We start from the raw sequence: 25942 nt of genomic DNA on the forward strand, positions 1-25942 counted from the left end.
CTGCCTCCACTGTGTCCCCCTCCTCCTCGTCTCCCTCCTCCCTCCCAGTGTCGTCTACACTCTCACCTGCATGCACTACCACTACAGCCACTAGGTCCCGCACCAGCACACCCACCACCACACCACGCTCACCTGCACTCACCACCCCCACTACCATTTACACGTCCCCTGTGTCCTCCCTCTCCCAGTGTGTCTGTGACGCCCCCTACCAAAGTACACAAACGCAGGCCCATACCCACCCAACATACATCCACCTCACGACAGCCTCCAGCTCATGCACCTGCACCCAAAGCCACAAAAGTTACACCTCCTACAACCACCTCGTCTTCCTCCACTCCCAGACCCCCTTCAGCTACCCGTCCCAGTGTTCCCAAGAAACTTTTCCTGAGCAAGCTTGACCTCTTTCCCTCCCCCCCCTCCAATTCATAGTTCCCGTACTAGCACCTCAGCCAAAAAATCACCGGTACCAGTGGTGCCTGTTAGAGGTATGTGGAGAGCACCAGGCACCAGGGCAGCCAGTGTGACACGGAGCCACAGCACAGCCAGTCCCCCCCCCCCGGGAAGCACCATAAGTTGGACAGTGCCCGGCGGGAGTGGGGGAAGGCTCCAGCCAGCAAAGCCGGCAAGAGTCCCGGGGGGAGTGTCCACTCAGCTGTGACTCCTCCCAAGGTGGGGAAGGGGCAGAAGAAATCGCCAAAGTCTGGGAGGAGCAGCACGGCGGAGAAGACCGCCAACATCCCCACTGCCCAGGAGGCCACCGCCAGCCCCATCGTCACTGCCAGGAGACCACCGCCATAGTCAATGCCCAGGAGGGTAGCCCCATCGTCACTTGCCAGGAGGCCACCGCCAGAGTCAGTGGCCAGGAGGCCACCGCCAGCCACAGCCCAGCTGCCCAGGAGGGCCCCAGCAGCCACAGCCCAGCTTCCCAATGAAGGACCGCCAGCCCCAGCACAGCTGGGCAATGAAGGACCGCCATGGCAAGCACCGCTGAACAGATCAGAAACTGCAAAGTCAAGCACCGCTGAACAGGGCAAGCACCGCTGAACAGGGCAAAGACCGCCATGGCAAGCACCGCTGAACAGGTCAGAAACTGCAAAGTCAAGCACCGCTGAACAGGGCAAAGACAGCCATGGCAAGCACCGCTGAACAGGGCAAAGACCGGTGAACAGGGCAAGGACCACCAACTCATGCACCGCTAGCCCATGTGCGGCAGGGGCAGTGACGGAACTGCGACCGTCACGGTGAGAGTGATGCACTCTGGGCACCAGTCCCCCTCCAGAACCAGTGGAGAACAGCATCCACTCTGTCTGTCCTTAACAGGATGAAGCACTCTGGGCACCAGTCCCCCTCCAGAACCAGTGGAGACATGCATCCACTCCGTCTGTCCTTAACAGGATGAAGCACTCTAGGCACCAGTCCCCTTCCAGAACCAGTGGAGACATGCATCCACTCCATCTGTCCTTAACAGGATGAAGCACTCTGGGCACCAGTCCCCCTCCTGAACCAGTGGAGACTGTTATCCACTTGAGAGACTGTGGCTTTGCACTCCCCAGGATGGTACAGTGGGCAACCCACCCACTGTAGAGACTTGAGAGACTGTGGCTTTGCACTCCCCAGGATGGTACAGTGGGCATCCCACCATCTGTAGAGACTTGAGAGACTGTGGCTTTGCACTCCCCATGATGGTACAGTGGGCAACCCACCCTCTGTATAGACTTGAGAGACTGTGGCTTTGCACTCCCCAGGATGGTACAGTGGGCAACCCACCCTCTGTATAGACTTGAGAGACTGTGGCTTTGCACTCCCCAGGATGGTACAGTGGGCAACCCACCATCTGTAGAGACTTGAGAGACTGTGGCTTTGGACTCCCCAGGATGGTACAGTGGGCAACCCACCCTCTGTACAGACTTGAGAGACTGTGGCTTTGCACTCCCCAGGATGGTACAGTGGGCAACCCACCCACTGTAGAGACTTGAGAGACTGTGGCTTTGCACTCCCCAGGATACATCAATGGGCATGGAGCCCCCTCGTGGATCTGGCATGGTGCACTCATCCGGCTGAGGTGCCCCCCCTTCCCTTCCCTCTGGGGTGCCTGTTGTGTTTCTATCTGATGCCCCGGCAGTGTTCTCTCCGTTTTGATCAGGTATCTGATGTGGGCCTCGCCCATGCTTTTTGGGCCCAGTGGTCCACGGACAATGAATGGTGCATTACCTGCACTACTAATCGTGATGTATATTTTGTTGAATGTGTATATATATCTGTATATATTTGGTTACTGTATTTTGATATATTACAATGGTTGAACTCATTTCATTTTGTCTTTGCATTCTTCCGGGGGGAATTGGGGGTTGTTACTGTAATGTTTGGATATGCATTGGTGTGTGTGTTGTAGTGGGTGAGGGTCGGGGTGGGGGTGTTGCGTGTGTGTGTCCCTGACTTTTGCCTCCCCCTCCCCTATGTCGTAGGTGCAGTACTCACCGTTGTCTTCGGTGCCGGCGTTGATGATGGTCGTACAGGAGCAGGAAGACTATCGCAGGGAGTATTTGGAGTTCCGGTTCCATGGTGTCGTCGTTCCTCATGGAGTGTGTAGAGGTGAGCGTTTTCCCTTTGAAATGGCTGTTTCCACCATCTTTTTATCCACGGTGAATCCTCCCCGGAAAAGGGGGCAGATTGGTAGGTTGTGATACTGTGGGCGGTACTTTGTCTTCCGCCTGTTTGTTGGCGGTGACCGCCAAGCTGTTTGTCTGTACCGCCATGGCGGTCGGAGTGTTAAAGTGGCTGTCTTTGTTGGCGGTTTCCGCCACGGTCATAATTCCCATTTTTTTACCGCCGGCCTGTTTGCGGTTTTACCGCCGCTTTAACACCGTCCGCCAGGGTTGTAATGACCCCCACAGACTTCATCCAAAACATATTTCAATCCATTACGCACAGGCATTTTAATGAAATTGAATTGCATTCTGCTGAAAGGGCTCCTGATCTACCTATGTGACTCAGGTTAACCACGGTGTGCTTTCCTACATTTATTTGTTGATATGTTACACATCTGTGACACACTGTTTCTGCAACCAATCTGAATTCGGGGTTATACCATTTTTGTCTAAATGTTCTGATCATTGCATCTACCTGCTTAGGCATATCCACGATAATGCATGGCCAGGGCAACAAACTAATGGACAATACTGCCTTTCCTAACTACAAAGTCAAACATCATCCTTATCTCTCTGAACATAACCTGCTCTAATCCAACCTCTTCGTTCTTCTTCTGGTACTTCTTCCTGCAATCTTTTTACTATTCCCCAAGTATCAATTGCTGTCATAAAGAGGTTTTGATTTGCCTCACTGATGCTGTTTCCATCTCTCCATTCCTCATTAAAGCATGTGCCAGGAAGAGCACAATAATGTACCACTTGGTCAGCATAGGCATTGCCTAACAGGATGTAATCATTTGATTTTTTATGTGCTGCACATTTGATGACTGGAATTTTTACAAGTAACTGTAATGCTTTCAATACTTGGTAAAACCTGTCAGCGTTTTGTATAGGTGATCCAGAAGAGGTCATAAAGCCTATCTGGGGACTATCACTGTCCGAAATCATGATCAACACCAAACTAATTCTGGCTGTAAGTGAAAATGTTCACTTTAAGCTGTTCAGAAGCCCCGTATGCTCTACAAAGAGCAACCAGTTCAGCTACTTGGGCAGAAAAGACTCATTGAAGCCATGACACTTCTATCACTCCTGAGACTGTGCAAACTGCATAACAAGATCTCAGAGTTCCACCAGTATCTCTTAAACAGGAGCCATCAACAAACATGACATAGCCATTTTCCTCTAGTGAGGTATCTTGAATATCAGGTCTTTGTTTGGTGCACAGTTCAGTTACATTGAGACAGCCTTGCTCCACCTCATTCTCACTGTCATTTATATTTTCAACAGGAATGGGTAAGAGCGCTGCCACATTAAGAATATTACATCTTCTGATGTAGATATTGTGGGACTCCAAGATGATTTGCTCATAGCGAGTTAAACGAGCATTAGCCTGGATCTTTGGATAGGTCAAAAGAACTTCAACAGAATGGGGCACAAAAACATTCAGGGGATGACCTATGACAATGCTTTTGCACTGTCTTATACTGACACCCACAGCAGCCACAACTTAAAAACAGCCAGACAATGCTGCAGCTGCAGGATCAAGCGTTGCTGAAAAATAAGCCACATGCTTGTTGACATTTCCGTGTAGCTGTGCCAAAAAAGAGCACAACAATCTCTTTCACTGCAAAACAAAGAAAAACATTCGTTGCAATCAGGCATTCCTAGAGCTAGGCCTGGGCATAGACTTCCTCTAAACTCGGTATGCATACATTTGTCATCAAATGCTACCATATCAGACATATTCTTGTGCACCAGCCTTTTAAAGGAGTGGACAAAAGGGTCAAAATCAAAATCCACTGGCAGGATTAGCCAACTATTCCCAAAAACATTATCATATCTCTCCGTGTTACTAGTCGATTAATTTGCATTATGGCTGAAATTCTCTCTTGGGATACCTTCGTTGTACCTTTCTTTATGTGGTGACCTAAATATTTTACCTCCTTTTGACAATACTAGAATTTTGCTGAGGAAACTCTATATCCATTGTCTCCTAAATGATTTAACAGGGAAATTGTATCTCTCCTACAGGTTTCAAGTGCATTTGACACAACCATCAAATCATCAATGTATTGCAGCAAAACTAAATGAAAAGGCATTTCAGGCGATTACAAATTATTTCTCAAAATCAAATAAAAAATTGATGGTGACTCCGTATACCCTTGTGGAGTAGTACATCATGAGAAAACACAGTTTCCGAATTCAAATGCAAAAAGGAACTGACCATGCATGTGGGGGGGAATGGAGAAAAATGCCCAACACAAATCAATGACCGTAAACCATTCTGTTTGACAAGGAATCTGGAACAAAGTCACTGCTGAATTCGGTACCACAGGCCAACATGAAACAACAATCTTGTTTACTTTTTCAAATCCTGACCTATGCAATGTTTTCCAATGGACTTAAAGGCCCAAAATAGGGAAATTACATGGGCTTCCTAAGTTTCTTTTAGCAGACATTGATCAATGAAATTATCATTTATGGGAGTTACTCCTGCAATTACTTCTGGGGTCATGTTATAAGGTGGTATCCTCAGATAGACTGTGTTTGGCTTCACTGTTATTTTAACTGGCTCAACTCCTTTTATGAGTCCTATATCTTTTCCTGAAAAACCCCAAACTCCCGATAAAGCTGGTTCTTGCACCTCATCAGCCAAATCTTTAAACAGTATGACAAGTGGGTACTGTTCTATTATTTTACTGGGCACATGTTCTTCATCATTTGTTTGATTTTGTGTATTCCTTTGGGTGTGAAGCTAATGAAACAATTTAGCTTACACAATAGATCACGACCTATCAAACTAACAGGACTTGAATCGCAAACCACAAATTGGTGCTGGTCCTCAAATTAACCTATTTTTACTGGGACATGTTCGGTAACAGGATTTTTAAATTGCTTATTGCTACTCCTACCACCTGAATTATTTCTTATACAAGGGTAAATTTGGTACTTCTTCAATTCTGACAGTGGTACATGTAGTTCCTTGCCAATGAGGAATGAAACATCATTTCACATAACATTGGCAGTTACATTTACACGTTGATCTACCTCTAAGGAAGCTGCTTTCATGCAACCCTCCTCATCATAACTGTCACTGTTAGATGTTACTGAAAACTCCTCATCACTCAGATAAATTAAGGGAAACTGATTACATTGGCATTATCACATTTTGCTGAGGAGCAATCACTTGCTGCTGTGTCATGGAGGCTTATGGAATCTGCATTTGTTGTGAAACATGTGTTTGCTGTGTACCTGTGAAAGCCATCACATTGTGGGCTCTGGGTATTTCAATTCTCTGAATTTGAACTTGATCATTGCCAATAGTCTGAGCAACACCACTATTCTGCACCAAGTTATTCATATTATTCTAAGGACATTCCCATCTCCAATGTCCAAAATCTCCGCAATCATGACATGGCTGTGTTTTCTTTCTCAACTGCACGTCAACCAGATTTCCTCTCTGATCTGACTGAGCACCATGTCCGCTACCCCTAAACTGAGGCATGTTTTAACCTGCTGCTGCATACCTTGTATTTCACTAGTGTTCAACATAATCTCCGGGCTCTGATTTCCTGTCTGAGCAGCTTTAAATTGCATCACCATCAATTTCTCTCTCACCTTTTACTGCTTCAACTCAATTTCATCACTATTGTACCTGGCCTACTGTAGTACTTCATCAATGGACATGTTCTGCCAACAAATTAAATGCTGCTGAATCATGGCACTAATCTTGGGCTTCAATTCTTGCACAAATCTAAATACAAAATGACTCAGATATTTTGACTCAATGGTTTCAGACCACTGTGTTGTTTGAACGCTTGAAACAATCTCTCATAATAAGCATGAACTGACTCTTTTGTTTCCTGTGCTGTCCTGACAATCTTCTGCTAATCTACATCTTTCGAGGAAACTTTGCTCTTCAGGAATTCAGTCACTTCATAATATCCTTTCATCACCTCTTCCAATGCTGCACCTACTACTGGATCTTTTAGAGGTTCACAATCAGGCCAATAAACACTTCACTTGCACTCAACCCACAAGTCAACTGGAACCACAACGTCAAATAATGTATTCAAATCTTCCCACAGGCATTTTGAAAGCTTTACAAATCTCTCTGTCTGCCTGTACCATTCCACTGGCTTCTCTCTCAATCTCTGGTAACCATTTTCAAATGATAGTATGTCACATCTGCTCCAAAGCACACACACATAACCTCCACCTGGTATTTCTCTCATCTGCATCATTTTTTACATTGTCTTCAGCTTGATTTGCTTCAACCAGAGACAAATTCTTCTTTGTTTCTTTCTGATCTCTTTTCTTTGCCCATCTGCCTTCCCATTTATCTAATGAACACCATGTTTGCATGCATGTAATTAATTATTTTTTTAATGAGCATTCACATTCTCTGCGATCTCATGTTTGCTATGTCTTTGGTACCGAATTCTAATTTGTAACTTCTCTTTAATGATTTACATTTTACAAAATCTACTTTATATTTCTCTGCTAATTCTACTAACTTCTCATAAGTCAGTCTCTGTACGTTGAGTAACATCTTTGAACATAAATCGCAATTCATCTTCTGCGTATGTTTTTAATTGTTCCATCTCTTGCGTTCTCATAATCAATGAATTTAATTCCAATTTTAATCTGAGCACATTCACTGTTCTGTCTCCCTCTGGTATCTCTTCTGTTCTAATATTATCATTTGTTGCACCTGTTGCTTCTTCTGGGCTCAGATTATCTAACAATTCAGTGAACTGCTGTGCTGAAAACCCTTTTAAACTACTTTTGTTTCCCCGGGGCATGTTTTGCAGGGTACTGCAATCTACAGTCATAATCTGATCTGGGGTGGGCATGTAAGGTAGTGCAGTTCTCTGAGGAAACCTCGCATCAAGAATGGGTCCTGCTTGATTTAACAACTGGTTAGGGTCTGCAATTCGTGTAGGGGACAAAGTTGGGACACTAGAAGCTATTCTCTCCATCTCCAAATTGTTTGAATATACTGATCTCTGCATACCGATTGGTGACACCCCTGCAGATACTTATGGTTCATGAACTGCTGAAGCATTCATGGACTGGGCATTACTTCCAGGGTTACCTGAAGCATACAATGGAACAACTGGACCTATAGTAACAGGAACTGTTAATGCATCAGGTCTCATGGGTCCTTTCTGATTCTGTGGAATTTGCAATCCAGTACTTTGACCTGTTAAAACATCTGGGTAACATCTGACACTGTCTGCACTGGGGTATGCATAGTCTGATTATGATTAAAACTCTGCACAGGTGAAGTCACATTAGGTGTCTGCACCATCTGATTCACATGAGGATTTGGTATTACCTAATCTAACATTGGGCTTGTAATAAATTGTGCTGTATTGTCAGTCAGAACTGGTGGATAAACCACAGCCACTTGCATCACTGAATTTTCAGGTGTACTTGGAATTATCTGAATTGGGCTCTGTGTAAGTGAAGCAGTTGGCACATTCGGGGCTACATTCTGTACTGCTTCCTCAACTGAATTATACGGTGGGGGGCGATTCATCAGGCGCTGATTTACGAACTCTTCTTCTGAATCACTTTCATAAGTGGCTGTCTTTTTATTCTCATCTGCTGTCTGTTCTGCCTTTGCTGTCTGTTTCTTTCTAGTCTTAGGTTTTGTACTCCCATCACCATTCTCTGTGATAGCTGAAGACATTCTCACTCAATCTAATATTTCTGCTCTCCAAATTTTTTGTTCTCCATCCCATCTAGCGCCTGCTAATATGTTAGCTGTTTTCTTAATTATACTCTCAAATTTGCCTGTTTCTTTCTGTCTTGCAACAAAAAAAATAAAAAACAAGGGCTTCAAAGTGTGCAGGTCTTGGAAGAGGGTTTGATTCACACATTACTCTCCTCAAATTGCCTAAAATTAAACATTCCATAGCAAGGAAAAACTAATGGACCTTCATTCTCAGTGTTCTCACACCATTGTTTAAGCCACATGCATGCTGAAACTCTTTTCGTTTCTGACATGTTCCCTCATGTGCTACCTTTTTATCCTCTCCAACTGGAATAAATGCTTCTCTTCTCATCGCACTTCTTAAAGCTTTGATAAATGTCATTTTTGCACACTTTCAATTAATTACAACTTTAATCAAAATTCAGTAAGTAAATTCAGTCACACAATCCTTTTTCCATTCTGTCCGCAACCAATAGCAACGTGGTTCTGTCAACCTATACCAGCGCAGCTTTCACACTAACTGATGTGTCCCAGTGCAGCAGAGAATGACATCACACTCACTGCTCTCAGCAGCTTTAGTCACTTCGCAATTCTCTCTCACACAATCCCTCACATGTTCATTAAATTATTTTATTGCCAGCAAGATCAAAAAACAAAAACCTAACAGCACACTACGGGTAGGGTTAAAAAGCTTTGAAAGCTGTACGGCTACTCGTCTGGCTGTGGCTTTTGCAATTACACAAATGAAATTCGACCAGCAATTCTCACTTGATACGGATCCTTCAAGTGCAGTCTGAATTCACCTAATATTAACCAAAACTCACACACACTCAAGGAAAACTAATGGCACTGTCAACGACATCTTATGGCAAGTAACTCATTGCAGACAATAAATCAACCAAGTGTCTTCTACACTTGGATGTTGGACATCGACAGACCCAACAACAACCACAGACATTTTTTAGCACAAAGCGCCACAATCACTTTGAGTACAAAATGCCACAAAACATTTCACATCACACTTCACTGCAATCTTCAACCAGAAAGCATCACAAGTGCAAATGCCAAGTTATACTCTCACAACACATCAGTTGTAGGTACAATGCTGGAACTTTATTAATCTTTGGAACAGATCATGGGGCAAATCACAGGGTGGGCAGAATTTGGACTGGGCAATGACATGTGAACTCTTTATTTCCCTACCACTAAACAAACATTTGGTTCCCCCTCTTATAGGATGAAACTTGTAACTTAGCTACCAGAATTGTGAATCCTATCTCCCTAACGTTAACCTAAAATATGGTTCCCCCTCTTATGTCTTAACTATCCTCTGCTACCAAAAATGCAAGAGTGTATTCATCCTTCACAGGAATCTAGCGCTTCACCAGGGTTGTTCGACCTTTTTACCCAGAAAGTGTGGTGAACCATACACAAATTTACATCAACACTGCCCAAATAATTTAGATACCATGACTAATGTGGTCACGAAAGGAAAACTCCAATCAGGAATAAAGTTAAAAGCTTTATTTTACAACCACAAAGTTAGTGTCAGAAAGACAATGTGTAAATCAAATTGCAAAGTTATATAATCGCCATAGGCTGATCAAAGCGCATAAACATGTTCAAACAAGTTAGCATTAACACAATTAGGCATTCAAGATGAATAAAGAATATCATTAAAGAAATTATCTGAGATACAGAAATATTTCTCAGGTCAGATTGCATCAACATTTGTCAAGTTCAGTTAAGCAGAGTATGCAAACTTAAGGCTGGACATAGGTTGTCCATACAGATAACCAAATAAGGAAATGCATGTGTGGGGACAGACACATGTGGGCAAAAATACAAAAGGAGACAAAAATAGTGTGATAAAATATATTTTGGACTACAGAATACTAGCTAGAAAAATAAAAGGACTGAGTGTTAGCATGATAGATTATATTCTAGAAAATGAGACATCTCAAAGGGTATTAGCAATCAGCAGAGAGAGATGTACCTCTCCAAGAGACAGCATTCAAGGATTCTTCATCAACAAAGCATCTAGATCAGCAGCAAAGACCAGTCAGACAGGTGCAGGGTGAGAACTGACTAAACCTTTGTTAGACATGGCGTCACTGGTTGGCAGTCAGTTTGCACTCTGTCCAAGCAGGGACCCTCACTCTTGTCAGGGTCATGGAGATACACACTTAGGCTAACCCCTGCACATCCCCTTGGTGGCTTGGCACAAGTAGTTAGGCTTATCTCAAAGGCAATGTGTAAAGTATTTGATCAGAACACACAGTAATACAGTGAAATCACTACAAAATGGACACCACACCAGTTTTGAAAAACAGACAATATTTATCTAAATTAAATGCGACCAAAACGACAGAAATCCAACATACACATGTAAAGTTATGAATTTTCAAAATAATAGAGTCTTACTCCATAGAAAACAATGGAACCGCTGTTTTCACACAAAGGGCCTGGTTTGCATAAAAAATAAGGTCGGACAGGTGAGCATGCATCCAAAAAGTCAGCAATGTGCCAATTCATTACTCACAAGTGAGGGCGTGCATTGTTTCTTTTCCCAGTCGGGTAGGCGATGAGTCCTTTTTTCTCTTCCGCAAGAGAGTGATGCGTCAATTTCCGGATGGGGCAACTCGGATCTGCGGAGGTGTACGATGACACCCAGCAACGATGCATGAGAAACCTGGCTGCACGGTGATGGAAAACCCTTCTACGTGGGGTTTGCGTTGTTTTCAGCAGCAGCAATCAGATGTTGCATCATCTCTCCAGCTGCGAGGCAGGTTGCGCGTCATTTTGGTGCATCAAAATGTTCCCCACACAGCTTCCTGTGCATGGATGTCAATCCTTTTTCTACCAGCTTCACCTTTCAAGGACCCAGGGACTGGATAGGGCACCACATGGCAGGGTAGGAGTCTCAGCAGAGAGCCCACATGCTGGCAGAGGAAGTCTTTGATGGCCTGAGACTTCAAACAGGAGGCACGCTCAGTCCAAGCCCTTGGAAACACTTCACAAACAGGAACATACCACAAAGTCCAGTCTTTGTCCTCTTTCAGGCAGAAGCAGCAACTGAAGGCCAACCCAGCAAAGCACAGTCACAGGCAACGGGGCAGTACACCTCCTTCAGCTCTTCAGCTCTTCCCCTTGGCAGAGGTTCCTCTTAGTTCCAGAAGTAGTCTGAAAATCTGGGGTTTTGGTTCCACTACTTATACCCTTTTCTGCCTTTGAAGTAGGCAAACTTCAAAGCAAAGTCTCTGTTGTTCACAAGATATGGCCTTGCCTAGGCCTAGCCCCTAGGGGGTTGGAGACTGCATTGTGTGAGGGCAGGCACAGCTCATTGAGGTGTAAGTGACCACACCTCCTACCACTGTAGCCCAAATTGCCTATCATGATATGCAGGCTACACCCCAGCTCCCTTTGTGTCACTGTCTAGTGGAGATTCACAAACATCCCAACTGTCAGTCTGAACCAGACAGGAATACACAAGCAGGCAGAGTCACAGAATGGTTTAAGCAAGAAAATGCCAATTTTCTAAAAGTGGCATTTTCAAACTGACAATTTAAAAAACAACTTTACCAAAGATGTATTTTTAAATTGTGAGTTCAGAGACCCTAAACTCCACATTTCCATCTGCTTCCAAAGGGAAACTACACTTAAATTTAAAGGCAGTCCCCACGTTAACCTATGAAAGGGATAGGCCTTGTAACAGTGAAAAACAAATTTGGCAGTATTTCACTGGTGGGACATGTAAAACACATCAGTACATGCCCAACCTTTAACATACACTGCACCCTGTCTATGGGGATACGTAGGGCCTACCTTAGGGGTGCCTTACATTTATAAAAAGGGAAGGCTTGGGCCTGGAAAGTGGGTACACTTGCAAGGTTGAATTGGGAGTTTAAAACTTCACACACAGACTCCCCAGTGGCAGGTCTGGGCCATCTTTACAGGGCTTCTCATGTGGGTGGCACAATCAGTGCTGCAGGCCTACTAGTAGCATTTAGTTTACAGGCCCTAGGCACCTCTAGTGCACTTTACTAGGAACTTACTAGTAGATTAAATATGCCAATCATGGAAAAGTCAATTACACATACAATTTACACAGGGAGCACTTGCACTTTAGCACTGGTCAGCAGTGGTAAAGTGCTCAGAGTAACAAGAATAGCAAAAACGGAGCCCAGCACCCGGCCAAAACATAAGAAGCAGAGGCAAAAAAGACAGGGTAGACCACACCAAGGATGCTAGGTCTAACATGTGTAACACCAGCTGACAGTGGGGAGAACTACCCATTTTCATGGGAGTACTCATCACTAAGGCAGAAGAATCTGGACAGACCATCAGCAGTGGCGTGTTCTATTCCAGGGCAGTGTTCCACCATAAAGTCCATTACCTGTAGGGAGATGGACCACCTCAACACGTTTTGGGTTATCACTTCTCATCTGCATTAATCAACTGAGGGGCCTGTCATCTGTCAGAAGTGTGTCCCAAATAAGTAGGGTCTTAGCTTCTTCAGTGCCCAGAGCACAGCAAATGCTTCACACACAATTGCACTCCACCTACGTTCCCGGGGAAGTAACCTCGTACTAATGAAGGCTACAGGCTGGTCTAGGCCCTCCTAATTTGGCTCTGACAACACTTCTCCCACGACATGCTCTGCAGCATCAGTCTGCATGGCAAATTATTTAGAGAAGTCAGGTGCCTTCAGCACGGGTGCCGTGTACATGGATGCCTTTAGGGTATCAAAAGCTGTCTGGCAAGCCTTGGTCCAGATCACCTTTTTGGGTTGCTTCTTGGAGGTCAACTCAGTCACGGGAGCAACAATAGTGCCATACCCCTTGACAAACCTATAGTAACCTGTGAGACCTAAAAAGGCTCTCACCTCAGTCTGGGTCTTGGGAGGCTCTCAAGCCAGAATGATATCAGTATTTGGCCACCTGGCCGCTCCTTACCTGGTGTCCCAGGTACACCACTGAACCCTGCCCTATTTGGCACTCATTTGCCTTAATAGTGAGGCCTGCCTTCTACAGGGCCTCTGACACTTTGCAGAGGTGTTGCAAGTGTTCCTCCCAAGTGGAGATGAACACAGCAATTAGTGAAGTAGTAGTGTTCTAGCAGCTTTGGCTGATAGAGGCAGCTATAGCAGAGTCAACCCACAACTGGAGGTCCTTGACATTTGGAGTCCGCTAGGTTTTTGTTGAAAGTATTTGAGCATTGTCACTCATTAGTTTTACTTTCACCTTGTCTTTTAATCTTGGTCTCCACCTCACCTATACTGATCTTTTGAGATGGATAACCAATTTTACTTCTGTGCTACTCTCTCCGGTTTGCGCTGGGACCTATAATGGGGTACCCATCCACCTAACTTGGATCTACTAGCTACCTAGAGAGCAATATGGTTAAGAGCCCCCTCAGGGGAGCCCACCAGGCATTGCAGCACCAGGCGATGATGAAGCTAGTCATCCATTGAGATGCATGAGGGTTCCACGCTCTAGCAATTTCTGGTCCTCTGGTTGGCTATTTTTTTAAACAGTGTACACTTTGTATAATTAATAAATAGCTATAGCAGAGCACCTTAGGCTGAACTAGGAGACATTCAAACTCGTGCAATACCACTTATAGTTGCACAGTGCTTATACACAAGTAAAGACAATACTCAGTGTTACCAACAATAAAGGTAGTTTATTTGGGTGACACAATACCAAAAAATATCTCAAAGGCAATACTCCTTCTGGAGGTAAGTGTTATACACAATATATACACTAGACACCAAAATTAGACAAGTAATTAGTCATAGGATAGTGCAAACAATAGGAAATGCTACAGAATGCAATGAGGGAAAATAGGTCTACGGGCAACACAAACCATGTACTAAGAAAGCAGAATGAGAATCATGAATTCCCCCCTAGACAAGTGTAGTGTGTGCAGAATTGCTGGGAGAGTAAGTAAGAATACAGTAAAGGTAAATTACCCCACCCCAGAGCCCAGAAAAGCAGGAGTAAAGTACTGCAAGTTTCCTTAGGACACACTGCACCACCTGATATGGATTATTTCAGTAACCAACGAAGTCTGCAAACAACAACTGCTGGATTTCTGGACCAAGTCCAGAAGTCGAAAGAAGTTCCAGGAAGGACAGGAGCCCCTGCCAACCCAGAAGAGGGTACAAAAGAAGAGTCCCTGGTTAGATGAAGACTGGAGGAATGCACCCTAGGAAGTTGCCAGTGGGTTCCTGCATGATGCAAAAGATGTCCCACGATGTGAAGATGGATGCAGATGGGATTTTGTGTTGGAAGTCGCAAACAAGCCTTGGTTATGACAAATAGGCGTTTTGTGTCAAAATGACACTGGCTGTACCCAGGAGGGACCTGTGGGCCTCAACTCTGTGTGAGGAGAAAGAGGGTGCTCTCAGCACTTAAGATAGCCCTTAGGATTCTAGACAGCACCCACAGGAGTCAAAGGGCATAGGGACAAAGGAGGTGCAAAACATGGTTGGTGCAGCACAACAAAGGAAGGTCCCACGCTGCTGGAGAACAACCCAGCAAGTTGAGCATCACAGGATGGAGTGCTGGGGACCTGGGCCAGGCTATGCATGAAGGAATTTTACAAATAGTGCACAGAGGCCTCAGGAGGCGAAGGAGACGCAGTACAAAGGGTTACTGTCGCTCTCAGGGAAATCAAGGTCTTACCTCCTCCAAATTGCATCAGCAGGACTTCAGGACAGTCTGTTTCGATGGGGTCCATGCTCTGTGTCCTTATGAGCATGCTCGTCACTGTGAGAGGAGTCCAAGGGTACCAGTCGTCATCTTAGAAGGTGCCTGCAAGAGCAGAGGAGTGACTCCGTCACCCCACGGGATATTTCTTCGGTCCTTCTAGTGCAGGATGAAGACAGGGAGTCCCCAGAGTGTGCACACCGTGGAAACTGTTGCAGTTGGTGGCTGGAGCTGAAGTTGCAGAAGAAAAGTATCCCTTGTGGATACTTTGTTGCTGTTAGAGCGGTTACTGGAGCAGGCTGTGGTTGATCCGAGGTCAGAGGATAAGCAGTATTTGCAGAGGATTCCTGAAGAAAACTTGCAAGCAGAACACTAAAAGAACCCACAGGAGAGACCCTAAATACCCCTGAGATGGGGATTGGTTACCTTATCAGGTATGGACCTATCAGGAGGGGTCTCTAACTTCACCTGCTGGCACTGGCCAATCAGATCCCTCCAGAGTGCCGCCACAACTTGCAATGCAAGATGGCCGAAGTCTTATGGAAGGAGGGCACCAGCTGCTCAGACCCCAGGAGGGCAGAACCCTGACATTGAGGTGGCAGCAGCTGTGGCTGCAGTCCAAGCCTCAGAGAGCTGGTTTGGCAGTACCGGGGGTCCATGATGGATCGAATTGGCTCCCCAATACCAGATTTGGAATGGGGGGACAATTCCATGATCTTAGACATGTTACATAGCCATATTTGAGTTACCATTGTGAAGCTACATATAGGTATTGACCTACATGTGGGTACGCGTGTAATGGTATCCCCGCACTCACAAAGTCCAGGGAAATGGCACTGAACTATGTGGGGGAACCTTTGCTAGTGCAAGGTTGCCCTCACACTTAGTAACTTTGCACCTAACCTTCAGCAAGTGAAGGTTAGACATATAGGTGCGTTATAAGTTACTTAAGTGCAGTGAAAATGGTTGTGAAATAACGTGTGCATTATTTGACGCAGGCTGCAATGGCAGGCCTGTGCTAGGGTTTGTCTGAGCTCCCTACAGGTGGCAAAAGAAATGCTGAAGCCCATATGGAACTCCTGGAAACCCAATGCCCTGGGTACCTAGGTACAATATACTAGGGACTTATAAGAGGGGTCCAGTGTGCCAATTGAAATTGAAAATGAAGTCACTAGCCTACATTGACAAATCTAAAAGCAGAGAGAGCATAAGCACTGAGGTTCCGATTAGCAGAGCCTCAGTGACACAGTCAAGCACTATACAAACACACACATTAGGCCATAAACTATGAGCACTGGGGTCCTGACCAAAAGGATCCCAGTGAGACAGGCAAAAACATACTGACATACAGGTAAAAAGGGGGGTAACATGCCAAGGAAGATGGTACTCTTCTACACGTCAGTCTTCGTGACCGCATTTGGTCCTTGGTAATCAACACAGATCCTGAGCTCTAGATTGGAACCAGGAGCAGCAGCCTTTGGGACCAACACCACAGGACTGTCCCAAGGGCTACTGGAAAACTCAGTAACTGCAAGAGCTAACATTTTGGAGACCTCATCCTTAATTCTGGCTTTAACCTTGTCAATGACCCTGTAAACTTTATGTTTCACGGGTGGACTTTCCCCAGTGTCTACATCATGTGTGCACAAGTGCGTGACCCTCGGGATCAAGTAAAAGAGAGAGATAAACTGTCCCAATACTTGTTGACAATCCCTCTGTTGTTCTAGAGTCAGTGAGGGGGAGAGGTTCACACCCTCCACTGAACCATCTTTCTCTTTAGCAGACAGGAGGTCAGGAAGATCCTCACGCTCTTCCTCCAACCCATCATCTGTTGCCAAGAGCATAGTCAGTTCTGTCCTCTCAAAGTGAGGCTTAAGGAGGTTCCCATGCAGAACCCTCAAAGACTTCCCAGGAATCCGCAAGTTCACTAGATAGGTGACATCACTCTTGCGCTCTCCCACCTCAAAAGGGCCAGTCCACTTTCTTGGAGAGCACAATGCTCCACTAGGGCCATCACCCACACTTTTTATCCAAGATGAAACTCAAAAAGAGTGGCATTCTGGTCATACCACTGTTTCTAATCTTCCTGGCTCGCTTCAAGTTTCTCTTGAGCGAGCTTCCTGAAGCGGGCAGTCTGATTTCTAACAGCCAGCATTTAACTAAATACATCCTCGGGGGCTTCCTGGAGGCTTTCTCCAAGCCTTCCCTAACCAGACTCTAAGGTCACCTGACAGGGTGGCCATAGAACGACTCAAAAGGGCTATATTCAAGACCCTTTTGTGGCACCTCACTGTAAGAGAACAGAAGGCATCGCAAGAGGTTGCCCCACTTACGCCTCAATAGCTCTGACAGGCCCATGACCATGCCCTTGAAGATGCAGTAGAATCTCTCAACCAGACCGTTTCCTTGGGGGTGGTAAGGAGTGGTAAACTTGTAGGTCATTCTACACTCCTTCCACAGAGACTTCATATATGTAGATATGAAGTTGGTACCCCATCAGATACTACCTCCTTGGGGAACCCCAAGTGGGTAAACCCACTCATCAGTGCAAATCCCACCAAAGCGGCAGGGATTATTCTCAAGGGAATGGCTTCTGGGTACCTGGTGGCATGGTGCACTAAAACCAGGATGAACTTGTTGCCCATGGCTGTCTTGGGATCCAGAGGCCCCACAATGTCAATCCCAACCCTTTGAAAGGGGGTGCTAACAACTGCCAAAGGTTGGAGGGGAGCCTCATATCTCCCCCATTCTTGCCACTTACCTGACAAGTTTGGCAAAACCTGCAGTGCGCATCTGAGTGCCTGCACATTTGGAGCCAGTAAACGTGGGTGACAAGCCTCTCAATGGTCTTGTCCTGCCCCAAATGTCCATCTAAAGGCAAATCATGAGCCAAACCCAGTTGGAAGGTTCTTAAGCACTTGGGTACCACCGGCACACAGCCTGGGCTGTCCCAGGCTCAGCAACCTTAAGCTCACTATATAGGAGGGAGTCCACCGAGTAAACTCTTTGCCAGACGCCTGGTCTGCAGTCTGCTGCTGCAAACCCTCCAGAGTAGGGCATGTTTTCTGTGCCTCACAGAATGCTTCCCTGGTGGGTCCCCCTTACTGCTGCCACTGAGTCAGCGCAGGGAACTCCCCCAGTTCAGCCACCTGTTACTCTGTAGACTCTGGGGCATCCCCGTAAGGTTCAGCATCCTTCAGGACTGTGGGAACATCTGGAGCGGGTTTCCCATGCACCTTGCTCTTCCTCCTTCTGGCAGACACCTGGGCCACTCTTTCAGGCTCCAGGGCCTCCTGATCACCCTGATAGGCTCCCATTGACCTGATGGACACATACACACACACTCCCAGGTAGACCCAACATCGTCAAATGAGACCTGTGTTCCACTTCCTTCAAAGGGGAATCCTCCAGGCCATTGCAAAGCAGACAATCAAATGGCATGGTTGGGCTCACAGCTATTCTCAAGGAACCTCAGACCCCCCCCACTCAAAGGGAACCTGCGCAACTCTGAACAGGCACTCCGAGTTATCTACCGCAATTATTTAGTGGAGTGCTTGAGGAACTACTTGTTCCTCAGACACCAGGTGACTTCTCACAGTAGTCACACTGGCTCCTGTGTCTCTCAGAACCCCCACCTTCTGTCCATGGATGGTCACCCATTGCCTATACTGTTTAGTTTTCTCAGGCACAAGGTTCCTCTGGACCATTTCAATGTCCCCTTGTGAAACAAAGGGCATTTCAGCTGGCTCTCACCCACCTGGAACCACCTTGTCCCCAAGAGCTACACTGGCCAAACCCTGTGAGTGAGAACCAGTGGGTGTCTGTGTCTCCTTGGGACATTTGGGATTCCCCCTCATGTGACCAACCTGATCATATGAATTGCACTTGCGGGGACCTCTCTCTGCAGGCTTCCCTGTGGAGACCCATGGTTTCTTTTCAACTGGGGGCTGGGAATCTTCGCCCTGGGAACTAGGTAGGGTCCCTTAAGAGAAGTCCCCCTGTTTACCCTAACCTTCCCACTTTTTCTGATAGGGACCCTGACCACCCTTAGCATGATCTTTCCCATACCTCTTCTGGACTCTGGTGCTCTCCCAGCAGCGTCCTTCCTGAGCAAGCTTTATGGGGTAGGTCAGCTTGCTGTCAATTAGGTGCTGGCGCAGTTCTGGACAAAATAAAACTGTACAGTTGCTCCCAAGCAATTAAGTTGTAAGCCCCTCATAAGTTGTTACATTACTGCCCTTCACCCAACCATCCAGTGACCTGCAAAAAGAGACCATACACTCCAACCGGGTTTGAGATTCCTTCGGTTTTGTAGGACCTAAACTTGTACTGCTCAGGAGTGAGACCATATCTTGTGAGTATAGTGTCCTTCATGATAGAGTAGGTGAGTCCCTGAGGATCCCCTAAAGATGTCAGAGTGTCCCACCCCTCTACCTCAAAGTGCTTCCACAGACCCGCCCCCCCAATGTGCGTCAGGGACCATGTTAATGTGGAGAGCAGAATTATACCCCTTGAACTACAAGTAAATGACATCCTCCCTCTTGTAATCCTTCACCAGATCTTTAGGAAAGTGTACCCTCCTCTCAGGCTGAACTGAGGCACTGCTGCCACAACCTCTGCTACACTGGCTTCTCTGATCCAGCTCCCTTAAACTGAGCTCATGAGCCAGCGGCATCCTTTTCTCCTCTATGGCCAACCTTCTTTCTTCCATCTTCATTTTAAGCTTCTCTAACTCCAACTGGTGCACCCTCTCTGCCTGTCTGTCTTGCAACTCCTCAGGAGTCAGAACCTTGGATGACACACTCCTTCATGCCCTGGAGACCCTCACCCCAGGCAGAACAGGTACATCCACTACATTATGAACACTCTGCATCTCCTCATCCCCATCCTCCTCCTCTGTGTGCCCCAGCCTACTTGGCTGCCACCCAGGCCCTCAATGCCTTTTGCAGCTCCTCCTTCCTGGTGGAGCTCTTGATTTGGCAGGCAAGATTCTCATAAAACTGCTTCAATTGAGCCACTGTATACTCATCCAGTTTCTTCAACTCAAAAACAGCCTTTGTAGCCACTGCTGGTGCATCACCAGATTGAGACATGTTAGTGAGGTTCACTCAAAAATGCAAAGAGCAGAGGGTTCCCAAGAGAAGTTAAAAATATATATATATATATGGAAGCAAGAAAAGTCTAAAAAGAGAAAAAGCAAAAACAAGTAGTATGTGGTCACTTAATGGTCTGCACTGAAAACAGTAGTGTACACTTAGGGGGTCATTCTGACCTCGGCGGTAAAAGGCGCTTACCGCCGGTCAGAAGACCGCCATAACACCGCCGCGGCCGCGGAAAGCCGCCACGGTCATTCTGACCCACAACGGCCAAACCTCCAAAAATCCGAACTCCACTGCAGGCCGCCACATCAGCGGGCAGCGATAAACTGGAGATGACCAAACCTCCACCGTCACGCCAACAGAAAAACGCCCATGCCATTACGACCCACGAATCAACGCGGCGGGCTTTCCAACGCGGTATTCCATTGGCGGTACACACCGCCGCGGTCAAAATACACACACAGCACCAAAACACAGGCACATTGGACAATTACAAATACACACACCTGATACACATACACAACCCACTCCCACACAATCAATCAACTATAAAACACACTCCCACATCACCCACAAACCCCTACGACCACAATTACTGAGAGAAGGAGAGAGAGACACAGCAGACAATCCATAGCAATACACACTGAGGCACACTACACCATCACACACACCACATAGTAGCACAAAGCACCACACACCAACATACTCATCATCACATACACCACCCCACACCTCACCCACACCACCCCATGGCACCCCAAAGGCACCCACGCTTTTCGGACCAAGAACTCCGGGTCATGGTGGAGGAAATCCTAAGAGTGGAACCCCAGCTCTTCGGCTCACAGGTGCAGCACACCAGTATAGCTAGGAAGGCGGAGCTATGGCAGCGGATCGTGGACAGGGTCAACGCGGTGGGACAGCATCCCAGGAATAGGGAGGACATCCGCAAACGATGGAACGACCTACGGGGAAAGGTCCGATCGATGGTCTCCAGGCACAACATCGCGGTCCAGAAGACTGGCGGCGGACCCCCACCCACCCCTCCCGAATTTACATCATGGGAGCAAGAGGTCTTCAACATCCTGCATCCTCAGGGCCTCACAGGAGTAGCCGGAGGAATGGACTCTGGTAAGTCCAATCTCAACTACTAGATCCCCCCCACCCCACCAGCATGCCAACCCACACCCCCACCCTCACCCCCAACCCCCCAGCACACATCCTCCCTGACAATGTCTCACCAGCACAACCCACCCATCCCAACACCAACTCCTGCATGCCAACACAATCCATGGACACCCATCACCCAAGCATGACCACCGCACTTACCCCCCCCCCACTAACTACCCTCACAACACCTCCCTCAAGGGAATGCCTGCACTGGGGGACGAGGGCACCCATAACACGCACGCTATTGCACACACAGAAACAATAACCAAACTCTCTTACCCCATGCAGGACCCGAACGCCAAAACACCAGCCAGGAGGGTCCAGAAATGTCCATCCCACCCCCGGAACAGGCCCACAGTGAGGACAGCAGCTCTGTCGACACTGAACCTGATGACCAGCCCGGACCATCGGGGACCTCTGGGCAGTCAGTTCCCCTCACCCAGACACAGGCCACACCAGACCCGACCCCCTCTGCCAACACCAGCACAGCTCCCACCCAGCGGGCCCATGCCTCTGTCTCTAGGACACGTCAATCAGCGGTGTGTCTGCCACTACAGGGCACCCAGGCTAACCCAACACCCCAACAACAACAGGGACCTGGGGGCAGTGGGAGCGGGCACACCGTCCAGGAGACAGAGGCCGGGGGAAACCGGGCAGCTCGGAGGGCTGCTGTGCGACAGGGGGGGGAGGAGAGGTCCAGGGAACCCACTCTCCAAGAGGCCCTCACCACCATCATGGGGGCCTACCACCACTCCCAAGAGACGATGGCGACGGTACTGGCCAGGTTCACGGAGATCCAGGCACAGCAGGAGGAACGCTACATGGGGTTCAGGGAGGAGCTGAGAATCATCGGGACCGCAATGGGGACCATCGTCCTGGCCCTCAACAGGATAGAAGACGCGTTGCGGGACCATGTGGCACCACACAGGGCCCCTGTCACTAGCCCGGACCAGGAACAGCCTACCACCTCCGCCGGCGCTAGTGGACAGGAGGCCCCAACACCACGGCAGGCCACCAGAACCCCACCTCCTGCTGAAGAACAACCACCCCGTAAGAGGAGCCTGAGATCCAAAAAAAAGACAGAGTAGGATGTCAAGACCCCCGCCAGCAGGACATACCCCCTGAACTCTTCCCACTGTCCCACATTGCCACCCTGTCCAACCATGAACTGCCTCTGCTCCATCCTTCCACAGGCAAAAGGACAATGCACCTGTGAGACTGAGAACTGGACTCTGCCATGGACATTACTCCACCCCCACCCATCACCCTTATAATCACATGTACCAATATCTAGCCCTGTAAATAAATCACATATTGCACACAAATCAGTTTGGAGTCATGCTGTATTATTAGCAAATGTATTACATATTACTGTTCAATATCTGTTCTGTCAATTAGTGATGACAACATACCAATGTCAATACGCTGTAGTTCATGGGCAAACCAAGCAGAAGTCAGGCACTGCGTCATACAGCACTGAGAAGGGAAGGGACAATAAAAAATTACCCAAAAATATCTGGTGGGAACTACAGAAAGTACAGATGCAGGAGGCTAGAAGCAATTGTGAAATGGCGTGGGTGATTCTTACCTGGGTGTTACTGGAAATACTGTTGTATCACTCTGTCCCTATTGTCTGTGTCGTCCTCTGAGTCTTCCTCCTCTTCACTCTCCACAGGCTTCACGGCTTCTACAACACCACCATCTGGACCATCCTCTTGCAGGAAAGGCACCTGGCGTCGCAAAGCCAGGTTGTGAAGCATACAGCACGCCACGATGATATGGCACACCTTCTTTGGTGAGTACATTAGGGATCCACCTGTCATATGCAGGCACCTAAACCTGGCCTTCAGGAGGCCAAAGGTTCGCTCAATCACTCTCCTAGTACGCCCATGGGCCTCATTGTAGCGTTCCTCTGCCCTTGTCCGGGGATTTCTCACTGGGGTCAGTAGCCACGGCAGGTTGGGGTAACCAGAGTCACCTATTAGCCACACACGTTGTCTCTGTAGCTGCTCCATCACATAGGGGATGCTGCTATTTCGCATCACATACGCATCATGCACTGACCCTGGGAACTTGGCATTTACATGGGAGATGTACTGGTCAGCCAAACAGACCACCTGGACATTCATCGAATGATAATTTTTTCTGTTTCGTACACCTGCTCATCGTCTTTTGGGGGTACCAAAGCCACATGGGTCCCATCAATGGCACCAATGATGGTGGGGATATGTCCAAGGGCATAGAAATCACCCTTCACTGTAGGCAAGTCACCCTCCTCTGGGAAAATGATGTAGCTCCGCATGAGTTTCATCAGGGCAGACAACACTCTGCTCAAAATCTTAGAAAACATAGGCTGAGACATTCCAGATGACATGGCCACTGTGGTCTGGAATGACCCACTGGCCAAAAAATGGAGGACTGACAAAACCTGCACCAGAGGGGGAATCCCTGTGGGTTGGCGGATGGGGGACATCAGGGCTGGCTCCAGCTGGGCACACAGTTCATGGATAGTGGCACGGTCAAGTCTGTATCGAAGTATTATATGGCGTTCTTCCATTGTCGACAGGTCCACCAGCGGTCGGTACACGCGAGGATTCCTCCTTCTCATCGCAAGTCCCAGCGGACGGTGCCTAGGAAGGACAACATGGAGCACAGAGTCAGCCAAACCACAGGTACGTACAGACAGCTTGCACAGTTAAAGAATGGCAATGGGTTGAAAGGCGAGTATGTGTGGCAATGCAAGGCCTAGGCCTGTGTGTCGCAGTCAAAATTAAGCCATGTAGGCCCTTGAAATGGCGGCTGCCTGACCTGTGAAGTGGGACAATGGGATGTGAGGTCAATGCGCTGGCGGGGCACACCGTGGCGGTAGGCGGTCGAAGACCGCGGCGCAAAGCCGCATTGGTTAACATTGAAGCCTATGGGTTTCAGGAGCCAATGACGAAGTGCGCCGGCGGTCGTGGTACGCACCGCCGCGGTACGCACCGCCGCGGGCGTGACCGCCATTTTCTATCTGCTTAATCACTCGAGAACTGATCATCCACAGGAGAGGACCTATACTGCAAGTGCTGCTGTGACCTCGGTCTGGAAGATACAATGGCTGCTGCGACTGGGGAAAGGGCCCCTGCCTTCACGTCTGAAGAGTTGGAGAAGCTCGTGGATGGGGTCCTCCCCCAGTATGCGCTACTCTACGGTCCTCCAGACCAACAAGTGAGTACACCGGGTGCACATGGAATGGGCTATGCCTGTGTGGATTGGGGTGGATGTAAGTTGGTGGGGTGGGGGGCGAATGAGGAGTGCAACGCCCGACAGATGAGAGCATGTGCCATATGGCAAAGTTGGTGGGGGGGGCCAATCACATCTAACATGCAGGTCATTCATGATTTCCTCCTTTCCACCCTGTACATGTCAAATAGGTCAGCGCCCATCAGAAGATCGAGATTTGGCGTGCCATCGCCAAGGAAGTCCGGAACTTGGGGGTCCACAACAGACGGGGCACCCACTGCCGCAAGAGGTGGGAGGACATCCGCCGCGGAACAAGGAAGACCGCAGAAACACTGCTGGGGATGGCCTCCCAACCTAGGAGGGGTGCCAGTCGCACCATGACCCCCCTGATGTCCCGGATCCTGGCGGTGGCCTACCCTGAATTGGATGGGCGCTTTAAGACATCACAGCAGACACAAGGGGGTGAGTATCAGCACATTCTCCTATCTTTCTGCGCAGTGGAGGCGTCTGGGTGGGGGAGGAGGGCTGTGGGTGACATTAGGCCAGGGCGCTTTCTGTAGTGTAGTCCTCTCCCTTAGGCATGGCCCTGTGCCCCCGGCCCCCACCTCGGTAGGGTGACAAGTACAGCCATTGAAGGTCCAGCATCTCCCATGTGCGCGTTTGACGTCTTTTGGCCTGTTGTCTTAGTCAGTAGTACTGAGTAGTGTACCCCGAATGCGCGGCTTAGTGCATTAGGCACCTGTGTCTGTCCTCTCCGCCAACGGTGTTGACATTGCATGCACTCAACCTGGTCTTCTTTTTTCTCCCTCTCCCTTTCTCTTCATCTTCTTGTGCATGTGTGCATTAGCATCATCAGGCGGAGGAGATTTGGCATCGGAGCACGAGGGAGCTGCAGGACACAAGGCCCCGGTGGGCCCAGGAACAGACACCGAGGGCACCAGTGATCCGGAGGGCGAGGGGAGCACCACAACGGGGACCGCTGGTGAGAACAGCGAAAGCGACACGTCCTCGAATGGGAGCTCCCTAGGGGTGGCGGCAACATCCATGCCCCCCGCCTCTACAGGTACAGCCGCCACCCAGCGCACCAGCCCCGCCCTCCCAGCAGCCCCTCAGTCTTCGCTCCGTGCCGGTTCGCCCAGGAAGGCGCGCGTCTCCTTCGCCCCAGGCACCTCAGCCCCTGCCCCTGTTGCCCCTGCTGCCCTCAGTGCGGAGCTCATTGACCTGGTAAGGACGCTCATTGTTGGGCAGACGACCCTTTTGAATGCCATCCAGGGTGTGCAAAGGGAGGTGCAACAGAGCAATGCGTACCTGGAGGGCATTCATTCGGGTCAGGCTGCCCATCAACGAGCGTTCACTGCTCTGGCCTCAGCA

This window comes from Pleurodeles waltl, chromosome 3_1 (genome assembly GCF_031143425.1).
Source record: "Pleurodeles waltl isolate 20211129_DDA chromosome 3_1, aPleWal1.hap1.20221129, whole genome shotgun sequence".
Taxonomy (NCBI): domain Eukaryota; kingdom Metazoa; phylum Chordata; class Amphibia; order Caudata; family Salamandridae; genus Pleurodeles; species Pleurodeles waltl.